Source organism: Bidens hawaiensis, unplaced genomic scaffold, assembly GCF_021521415.1.
Source record: "Bidens hawaiensis isolate Kalapana, Puna unplaced genomic scaffold, B.hawaiensis_p1.1 tig00004105_1, whole genome shotgun sequence".
In the NCBI taxonomy this organism is placed as follows: domain Eukaryota; kingdom Viridiplantae; phylum Streptophyta; class Magnoliopsida; order Asterales; family Asteraceae; genus Bidens; species Bidens hawaiensis.
Window position 1 is genome coordinate 603,002 of NW_027491242.1, and position 10,905 is coordinate 613,906.

Sequence of the window (10,905 nt, forward strand, 5' to 3'; positions counted from 1 at the left end):
TGATCTTGACAACTTTGAAAAATAAAATCTGAAAATAATTAATTGTTACAGTTATTATTTTTATATATACTATTTTTTTGCAACTGTCCAAAACATTAGTTTTTGACAATGTGATATCAATCTTTACCAACACCCAGCTTGCTTTGTATATTTTGTTTGGAATTTTGAGATAGAATTAAAATAACATTATAAGTTCATAAAAGTTAGTGACCATATAAATTAGCCAACACGGAATTGACGACAAATTTAAGCAACAAGCATCATAGATCAATTTATAAATATACATATTTAAATCACAAGATGTAAATTAATAACATATGGTTGTGGCGGTGGCGTTGGTTATTGGGTTTGTGGAGGTCCATTCTTGATTTGGGCTCGGTTTAAATGAAGACAAGACGATTATTGTTGGACTTAATAAAGATCGAAGACATAAGAGGCTTAAGGTCGGCCCTTATGCTGTTTTATTTGAGCTCGTTTACTTATCTTGTTTTCTAATTTGGAAAACCTAGGTCAGCTTAGACCTAACCACGTAAATCCTTGTGTCTAGCATTCATTTACTTTTTTTACAGTTTGATCGTGAATTTATGCTATAGCCAAGGATCCTGATAGGGCGAGACTGGTTTGTCACTTAAAATGTGTCACAAATACTACAATTTTTAATTTCATAAGTCTGTAACGAATTTTAGCTTCAAATCCAATTCCGTCAAATCTCATTTACTTTCAACAAACTCGGATTCCTTTTGAACAAAATCGTGAACCGCGCGCAATCTATAAGCTTCTTCAAACTACATTGCGAATGCGTGTGTGCTTGTACACATAACATTAATGTGCGTTAATCAACATTCAATGACCCAATCTATAAAAAAGTTAGGGATTTATGGCTTAGCTACAGATAGACATGTACGAAACAAGCTATATCCCAAACCAATTCGGGTTGGTCAAGGCAAGGTCAAAACTGGTTTTGAAGAAACCGGATTGGTTTCAAAACAAGTTTGGATGCAAGAACGTTCGGCCCGATCAAATTACCAGTTTGGATCGGGTTGAAACCAGTTTGTGAAAAAAACAAGTTTTTTGGCATGTTTTTTTCAAATCGGATCGGGTCTAAACCTGTTTGAGGGAATCGGATTACGAGCTGGTCACGAACTGACAAGCTGGATCATGAACCGAATCGATTTGGGTCATGCCGGTTTGAGCTGTGACCGGGTTGGGTTGAAAACCTATTCATATGGCGGTCTAAGCTGTACACGTGTGACGTGTTACGTGTAGCTTTACAGCCCATTTGATATATGGGTCGTCTCTGAACATTTTGGGCTTGGGTTTCATAAACATGGACCGATCCTTTTTCACTTAGAGCACCTTTTTCACAAGATCTACGGGACATATTAATTGATTACATATTATTTAATATTATATTAAAACATATATCAAAATGCAGAATTTTTTTAATTTTTTTTCTTGTCTTCCTTTCTAGACCATCAAATATATTATATACACATATATAAAACTAGTTACTAAGCCATTAGTTTTGTGTCACGTGTTTAACATATTATATATAAAGAGTAAACTGTCATTTTCATTTACCTGATTTAACCACTCTCGTTATCACTGATGTTTCTAAAACTTCTCATTTTTGTCAGTCGTGTTTTTTTTTTTGATAAACCACATTATTATACTAAAAAAGGTTTAAAAGTTTAATATAATGTATATAATATATAAACCATTAGGGCATGTGTTTTATCTAATGTTTTTAAACACATAGTTTGCCTATATATAACAAGAGTGGGTGAAATGTATAATTATAAACCTCCACCTCCTTAGTCACCACCATAAACCACCATCATGAGCACAACTTCTTCATCTGCCGCCTCTCCAAACCGCCGTAGTCAGTCGGCGTCGGGAAAACATCCAATTTATCGTGGAATACGAAGTCGTAGGGGGAAGTGGGTGTCCGAGATAAGAGAGCCGGGTAAAAGCAAGCGTATATGGCTTGGGACGTTCCCAACTCCTGAGATGGCAGCCGCCGCATACGATGTGGCGGCTTTGTCACTAAAAGGTAGTAACGCCATGTTAAACTTCCCAGATTTAGTTGGGTCGTACCAGATTCCAGCTTTGCCAGAACCTGGTAACATAAGGAGTGCAGCTAGTGCTGCAGCTGAGCTGGTGAAGCCCAGCTCAGCAGTAACTGATCATCAGAGTTTGTCAAACTTTGATGATCAGCCGCAGAGTGAGTTTGTGGACGAAGAAGAGATTTTCGATATGCGGAATTTGTTGGTGGATATGGCGGAAGGAATGCTGTTAAGTCCGCCCCGTCAGCCACGAACCGAAGATGTCTCTTCGGTGGATTCTTCGGATTTTGACAAGTTGTGGAACTACTAGTATGTATTATTATGCATGCATATATGTATGATTGATCATTAAGGTTGTGTTTTATATATATATATATATATATATATATATATAAAAGGTTGTCACCTAGTAGTGTTGAACCTATAAGTTATGTCAACATCATAATAATAAGTATCTAGGTTGAATCCTAGAGTAGAAAAGTATGTTGGTTGTTAAGGTTCAATTCAATATGTATATTTAAAAAGTGTTTAAAAATGGTTTTCACGAGTTTTCAAGTATGTTACTGGTTTTTATTAATCGATCGAACCCTCTCGTATGTGTGAGTATGTATGCATGCATGTATTAGATGTAAGCATTCTATTTGCAAAGCTATGTTAACCTTTGCCTCAGACGTATATGCACATCCGTGTCGCTTATGTATCAAGAGCAATCATCAATCAACGATTATAAACGAGATTACAAGTATGATTTCATTTATAACCCGCTCTGATACCACGTGTTCAAGTCTAATTAAGTGGAAACAATTAGAATAATGTAAAATAAAAGAGCAATGGTGAGTTTTCTTTTGGATTTCATTGGTTAGTTCCAAATGGGTGGGAAGTCACTAGTTAATTAAAATAAATGATGATCATATTAACATGATTTTCATGGGTCTAGTCTTTAAGAGACATGGATTTATAAAATTAAAGCGGGTCCATATACATGAAGAAATTAACCATGATCGATATTTTCATGTCAACAAATTATACTTACAAAATATTAGGTTTTCTTCTTCCTTAAAAAAATCGACAAATTAAACAACTCTCGACACAAAGATAGGAATCCAACTATCAGATGTGTGTTTGTATTTCGTCTCAAGCACTTGATCATAGTTACACGTTACATACAATAAACTTGCTTGTATACTTAAGAGTATAAGTTCATAGTTACACGTTACATACAAGTTCTCACTTCAAAACATGAATAGTCTCGAAATTTTATGAACCCAAAATAGTACGGGGTTTTTAGCATAGGGATTTCAGGCTAATGTACGCTTATGTCGTTTGTAGCTCAAATCTTATTTTTTCGACTTTAACTATGTGTTCGATTGTAAACTTCTCGTGCGTGCTTCAGATCAACATAATCACAACCATTGATCGTATCATTGTACTGGATCTTATACTAACGCATGACTTCCCCTTAATTTTTTAAACCTCACTAGTATACCATTTCAAACTACAACATCTATCACTAAAATATACTAATAACTATGCTCAAACTCTATTATGAGAAATTTAAACATCTTAATTCACAAATCAACTCTATACTATTTCAAATCACATGAAACTTCATACTACATCTATTCTCATACCATGGATATGAGATCTAACAACTAAACCACTTTAATCAAACACTTGTGGTTTTCCTTAAATGTTCTAAATCAACCTCAATAGATCATAAGTCCCAATTCTTCTACTTAGGCTAATTTCCTACAATTCAGCATATTTCACAACAATAACTAATTAATCATTGAGCTAATTACATGGACGGTCTATGTGGTACATCAATATTGCGAGTTTGATTTTAGCTTTTTACTGCAATAGAACACTTCTTGAAGTAGATGGATGTTAGTTTTTTCAATTAAATCCATCTACTATATATGTTCCTCTTTTAAATATCTAATATGTCAGCTGACTAGAATCGATTCTAAATGTTTTATTTCTTCTTTTCGTAAATGGTCTAAGAGAAATATACACTTTAGGTGAGAAAGTGCTTATATAAATGTCACGTTTAAATATCATGGAATAATCTATTGAAATTTGAGAAAATAATCATAAGTAATGTGATATGATGGTTACAAATGACAAAACATGTATTATATTTCTTAAAAGTGAAGTGTCAAATTTATTCTCATGATAGATAATTGGATCATGTGTCGAAATAGAAATCACAATGGACCAAAAATCATAATTTTTGGCCCCCATTTTGAATCTTTTTCTCCAACAAAACTTATATAAAAAACTTTACTTTTTTACATTCTTACTATTTGTTGGCATTAAAATAAAAATTTATTGTGTATTATTAACATACAAAAGCAATAAAGCAAAAAAATCCAAATTAAGAAAAAAAAAAAGCACAATATTCATAACGAAATACTTTATTTTAACTTTACCGAAAAATGAGTACCCTTTCTATTAGTCGATTAAGATGACACATGCTTATATAATAATATAATATTATTAGTATTACTATTACTATTAACTTTATAAGTTTATCTATTAATAAAATTCAAGAAATCCTAATCATATATATGCTGACAAAAAGACTACATTAAAAAAGTAAAGTTGAAACTATCATCATTTTAAGATCTAAGTAACCCATTTCGATCAACATTGTAACTTTTTCCTATAACGTATAACTTCTTTATGAGTTCGTCAAAAATTGTTAACTTAACGTACGTAAAGCACTCATGATGTAGTGTATTCATGTAGTGGGTCTTTTGATCAATGGATTAAGTCATTACCAAAATTGAACACGTAGGAAAAACAATCCAAGCAGACTAGGTTAATGAGATGAAAGGCCGTGAAAAAAAAAGATGTCTTCGTGTTTGTGTATATGATTATTTTTGCTCCTTTCTTTTGAAAGCTTTTGTTTCTTAGTTTATCACTTCGTTTAGTATAAGTTAGGGTTTTGATTGGTTTATGAGTAACTGATTACTTTTGATAAAAACTTTGTAAGCTTTTAGCTTGTTAATTGCATCATTCGATTTGAATCGTTAGAATGAAACTATTTGCTTATTGAGGCATTCAAATACGCATATGTGTGGATCAAGTGGTATCAAAGCTCTATATAGTTGATTCAAATGCCTTGTTAAAAGGACGATATTTTGAGATGGGTTATAAAGGCCTTGAACCACTTGAGTTGATTCAAATTCCAGAAAAGATGTATGGGAGTTAGTGAGTGTAGAATGGCGATGATAGATGATCAACCATTTGCTAATGAAAGGATTCGGGTTCGAAAAAAATAATAGTTAAAGTCACTAAGGTACCAATCATTGGAAGTCCAAAGTCTCTTTAGGGTTACATTATGAGGTCTAAATGTGCTTAAGGTTTTGGATCACTCCTTTATTACGGGGAAGTCATGAAGAATTGGGTATAGTAGGGCATGTGGGTTTATGAAGGTAATCGGGTGGTTGGGACACTCGAAGTAGATGTGAACAAGTGGGCCAAATGATCGGGGATATGTCACATTTTGTGGGAAAGCCCGTTAGATTGCTAGTCCACAAAGAATGGGTCGGGTCATTGATCAAGTCTATAAGAGACAGGTGGCCACCTCTTGACACACCCATTGTCTTTTCCCATACCCACGCCGGGGGGGGGGGGATTCATATAACCCCATGACCCTTGACATCTAATTAAGGGGAAGGAAGATCAATATCGGTTAAGATGACGGCATGAGTAACATTGGTTCAAGCAAAAGAAAGTGACCATTTGAGCATTGGTGGGAAATCGAGTTTTATAGATGAATAAAACAAGTAAAGAAAACTTGTCATCAGTGCTCATTCACTTTTTATTAATTTGACCAAAAAGTTAGATTTTTGACCATCAATAATTTAACTTTGACATCAATGGAGTGGTGGTCCACTGGGCAAGAGTAAATGTTGGCATACTATACATAACATGATGTATAATGCATTCAGATGCCATTGTTATCAAAACCATAATGTTGGCATACCATATGAATCATTCGTGTAATTATTTATTTTTTATATTATTAATATTATTAAATAAGTCATGCAAATATTAATAGAATATAAATTAAAAAAACATTTATTATGCTATTTATTCAAAGAAATGAGTTGATGGTGCTTATGGGTTGTGATGTAGAGGTGCACAAAAAACACGAATCCAAAACCGAACAAAAAAAACCTGAAACCGGGTTTATTTTTACCTGAGTTTTTACTACCCGACCCTACACGTAGAGTACGGATATAGTATGTATTTCAGTATCAAAATATGTATCCGGGACCGAGCCCGATTTGTAGTAATACCCGAAAACCGAAACATGTTCCATACCCGAACCGGGTTTTTCCAATACCATGTTATACCTGAACATAGTTCTATACCCAAAATTAGGTATCAGAAAAACCCGATTTATACACCTCCACATGGATCATGGATGTGTCGTTGTCTAATGCCTCGGTCTCACATAAGCTTCCAAGGTTCTTTTGGGCCTGGGCTTAAGTGGATGGACTAGTTCTTCTCCGCTTTGCCAAGGATTGAACCCAAAAACTATCCAATTACATTTTTAGTTATTATTTGAGTCATTAGATGTTATTTAAAAATTATTAGAACTGTTTAATTGTTTAAATTGTAGTTCTAAATAAGATCCAAAACATATCCCACTTGTAGCCTGGTGGTAGGAGGCTTGAGTTTTTTAATGGAGACTTCAGTTCGATTCTCACTTGTGCTACTTTGGGTGGATATTGCCAACGATGGATTTGAGCTAGGTCTGTGCATAGTTTGTCTATTTGAACCCCGAGCCCACCCGGGTTTTTGTTCCACCGTGTGTTACGCGCCAAAGAGTTTTACTCTTGTGGTGGCACAACACATGTCAAGTGGCTGTCGGCAGTATGGTTTCCCGGGAAAACACCCAATCCAAACTTTGAAAGTCAGCATGGCCCCGGTTAAGACAACATAGTTTGATCAGGGTAAGCCAACGGGGCTCTTTAAATTCAAATAAATAAATAACTAGAACTAAAGAGTCATTGTCGATTTCTAAAGAATCATATGTATCATAAATAACTAGATCTTTCACAAATGAAGAGTGAGAAAACAGTACTAAACTCATAAACATAGCAACATGAAGCAAAGACAAAAACTAAAGTCATAAACGAAAATATTATTATTTTTTAAAACTCAAATGATAAAACTGTTTTCATTTATGTATTTAATTTTTATTTGAAGAAGTGTTATTTGGATGTTTGACTCAAGTCATGGACATGGATGTTTGATCCAAAATAGCCAAAAATAGGGCTGTTCACGAGCCGAGTCGAATCGAGAGAAGGTTTGTTCGTTGCTTGGCTCGTTTACAACCGAACCGAACCGAGCGGCTGAAATTCGAATCGAGCGAAAACCGAAACGAGCCAAAATCGAATCGAGCATTTTTCGATCGAACATCGAGCGATTTCGAGCATTATTTATTTCTTTTTCACTTTAAAATTTTCAGTAAGAAACAACTTTGAAGGTTGTAAATTATATATTTTATACATAAATTAGTAGTTTTTAGACGAACGCGTAATATAATGTACATTTTTATTAAAAGTAAGTTTGAAGTGAGATAAAATGATCATGTAAACAGACTTCTATTATTCTAAAAACTTAAAACGAGGAAATAAAACAATAAAATTGACGGAATAGAAAATTTTAAAGGGGTTAAAAAAATTGTAAGCTTACATTTATGTGTTTTGTCTATATATTTATATATTTGTTCATATATAATTATATATAAAATAAATTAAAAATATTCGAGCCGAACCGAACCGAGCAGATCTTTGCTCGTTGCTTGGCTCGCTTGCAAACCGAATCGAGCAGAGCGGCTCGTTTACAATCAAGCGAAAAAACGAGCGAGCATTTTTCGAGCAATTTCCGAGCGAGCGGCGAACAAGTTCGAGCGGCGAGCGATTTGGACGGACCTAGCCGAAAAGGTGAGGCCCAATAAGAAAGTGGGGTATTGTCGTGATATAATCTTTTAGAAGAAACAATCTTTCTAGATTTGATGTATAATTAGAAAAGATAATAAATAATTAAGAGTTTATGTAACACGTTTAATAATATAATAAATTTGATCTTATATTATAAAGTTACTTATTGTAACAATCGAAAAATAAATATTAAGTAAGTTTTTTTAGGATGAGAAGTAAATCAGTAATATCATACACTAACATAACATATATATTTTGTTTTTTCCTATCATTATTATATATAAATAATACTAAATTTGTACAATATTATGCTACAACACATAGATAGTATATAATATTTATATGGTAATGGTTTTCATGTATAAAATTGTATCGACTTAATTCAAGCATTTTACAAATAATTTTTCATGCAACTCAAAGGATACTTGAGTTTTTACTCTTCAAAATTAAACTCACATGCTACAAAATATATTGTTTACATCTTTATTTATTTGTTCTACAAAAATCTCGTTCATTTTTTCTTTTCACGCCAAATAAAAACTTTACAATGTCAAACTTTTATTGGATCTGAGAGTGACCAACCTATTTTAATGAAAACCGAATCAATTTAAACTTTTTTTTTATCTTTGACTCAAAATAGTATGACTTCGAGACTGATCCAATCCGTCTGTCTTCACACAATCACACTCAATTATTTCTATAAATATAATATTTCTATATATTAGATAATGTCGTACCTATTTTTTATTAGTTAAACTTCGCATGACTTCTAATCTTTCATATATGATACAATCCACCCGTCTTCACACTTATTTCTACAAATATAACTTTTTATATAACTAGCACCTAATTTCTTTACCACACTATAAAGTTTATTTTATATATTTTTAGAGGATAAAATAATTAAAAAGAAAAGAAAACATCATTACTTTGGCTTTTGCCACTTGAGACATTGAGTTGACACGGTGGTTTGCTGTCCAATGAGTAGATACATAAACTTAAAACCAAATATAAGATGCATCTCACATAACATGAAGTGTTGTACTTTTGGTCCAATATATTTGCCACAACTGAAAAGCTACTAGATTTAAACACATGTAAAAATGAGGCACCTTCTTCTTTCATTATCATAAAATTATTATATTAATATGATATCAGTACACTTACCAACCATATATATGAAATGGGGCCAAACAGAATACCGTCCTTTTCTTTATTTATTTTTTAATTATTAATTGTTTTAGATAATTATTTCAAAAGTTTATATTAAATATTATATAATAACATTAATATACGCGGCTTTTAGATATACATTGTCCCAAGTGTTATTGGGTTCATATACATACAATTATCCATTTAATACAATCAAGTTTCCACTTTCCAAAAATGTTATGTGGTGTACATATCACTCATAAACATCCCATTTTTATTTCAAGTAGGGTTGTAAATATATAAACCGAACGTTCAGAGAGTTATTTGTGAACTTTTCAACGAAAACTTCGTCTATTTAATAAATGAACGAACATGAACAAGAAATTTCGTTCACTTAACTAAATGAACGAACAAATATAATTCGTGTGTCGCTCGCTTGCGTTTGTGAATGTTGGTAAGTTAAATGGTCAAGCTTGGGACGAAAACATGGAGGTGAGTTGGGGGGGGGGATTTGCGAACGAAAAGCAGGTGAATTCAGACTACGTGTAAAAATTTTCAAACGAAACTGGGTAAACATATTTCTATTCTTAATGTTTACATTTTAGGAAAATTATTAGCTACAAAACAATGAATATATTATGTGATTAATTTATATGTATAATAATTAACATATGAATATGGATATTAAAAAAAGCACCAATCGAACCGATGTTATACCGATCACTTATCACTTATTTCTTTTCAAATATGTTTTAGTTAAAAGAAATAAATACCAATGAGCATGTATGGTGTACAACACTACCACCTCACCAAAATAAAAGCAGATAAAACAGAGTGAAACTAATTATTAATTATTGTCTTTAAATAAATTAGAGCAAAATTATTGTGTTTATATAATGAATGTTTATCCTTTATGCATATTTCATTTAATATTAACTAAGGCTGAGGGGTGTGGGGGGCTCTAATGGGGGCTCCAGTGGGGGCTCCAACCAATAATATTATGACGTGTGGCAGAGAGAGAAACTGGATAAGGGGGGTGTTGGAGCCCCCGTTGGAGCCCCTGGCCCTGGTATGGGGGGCTTTAATGGGGGCTTTAACGGGGTATAATTATATAGGAAAAATATTTTTTTTTTTTGGGTTTGGTCGGCTCCCAACGGTCAAAAAACCATCAAATCCCGTGCTTTTCTCTCTCTTCTCCCGCTAACTAGCTTGCGCCTGCATGTTTTTCCGCGCTAGCGCCCCGTTAGCGCCCCGGTGGTGTGGTGTTAGCGCCTGGGGGCGCGAGCGGAGGGGCTCTAGCGCCTCCGTTGAAGCCCCACACCCCTCAGCCTAACAAACTAAGTGTAACCGCTATATACTGTTACTATTAATTATTAATAAAATTTAATTATGGCTAAGACGCGACAGAATATTTGGTAAGAAAATGATTACATGATGATACAATACAAATACACAATTTTAGGATTTTCCAATCATTAAATTGTGATAAAACTAACAAGATTAAAAAACTACATTAATTTCTAACATATAAAAACTAGAATTAATACTTAAGTTTTTGGAAAATTATATCTAAGAGAGGACGGGATGGTCCGTTATAGGCCACCCATCACGAGTGATGGGCTTTGAAACACTGCCGCCACCCCTTTCATCATGAGTGATGGGAGGTTTGGCGTGATGGCCATCATGGAATAAGTGGGTTTGAGTGATGAACTATCTCTCTCTCT

General features: G+C 33.5%; 1 pseudogene; it reads left to right on the forward strand.

Annotated features, from left to right (window-relative positions):
* The first annotated feature begins 1,827 nt into the window (after window positions 1-1,827).
* On the forward strand, window positions 1,828-2,376 carry LOC143625395 (ethylene-responsive transcription factor ERF025 pseudogene; annotated as a pseudogene).
* Window positions 2,377-10,905: the final 8,529 nt, after the last annotated feature.